Source organism: Marmota monax, unplaced genomic scaffold, assembly GCF_021218885.2.
Source record: "Marmota monax isolate L192 unplaced genomic scaffold, Marmota_monax_Labrador192_F-V1.1 WCK01_AAM20220418_F8-fsc00296, whole genome shotgun sequence".
In the NCBI taxonomy this organism is placed as follows: domain Eukaryota; kingdom Metazoa; phylum Chordata; class Mammalia; order Rodentia; family Sciuridae; genus Marmota; species Marmota monax.
The window spans coordinates 987,369-988,220 of NW_026694723.1; positions in this window are offsets into that span (position 1 = coordinate 987,369).

Below are 852 nucleotides of genomic sequence, written 5' to 3' on the forward strand. Positions count from 1 at the left end.
TCTTTTTAAAATATTTTATTTAGAAACAGGGTCTCACTAAATTGCTTAGGGCTTGGCTATATTGCTGAGGCTGACTTTGAATTTGTGTTCCTCCTGCCTCAGCCTCTTGAGCTACTGGGATTATTGGCATACACCACCACACTGGACAGAAAGCCCTTTTTCTTAGGTACTTCATGTTTACCCAAGTCAACAGATTCACTGAAACTTGGCAGGGAACTTTGGGTTTGTGGCTCTACTGGTTAATAAAATCCTCACTATTTAAATTAATACGTAATTTGAATTTCTAACAGTATGCTACTTTTGTAATAACATAAATAACTATATGATTGTTCAAAATGACTAACTAGTAATTTACGCTGTAGATCCAGAGTTTTGAATTTATTTAAAAGCAAGTTACATTTATGCCATAAGTGGATTCTGGCTTGTCAGAGGAGTGTGACTTTAAAGAGAAACCAAATAATTCCAAAGAGAGCATTCCTTCCTGTGTTTCCTAATAAATGTTCAAAGCTCCACAGGACATTTCCCCTAGGCTTTGAAGAACTTCTCAAGTGTGTCATTTAGCAGAAAATATGAAAATAAAATACTCTCATTCTTCTTCATGTGGCAGCAACTATATAAACCAAGAATGTTATTTTAATTTGGGTTTAAGGGTTGTAAAGAACAGGGATGCTCCTTTAATGTACCTCAAGCAAGTTGGTTTTGTTGTAAATTGATGCAAACAACAAGGGAGCATAGAGTTTCAAGAGAATTGGATTCATGGGGCTGGGGATGTGGCTCAAGCGGTAGCGCGCTCGCCTGGCATGCGTGCGGCCAGGGTTCAATCCTCAGCACCACATACAAAACGAAGATGTT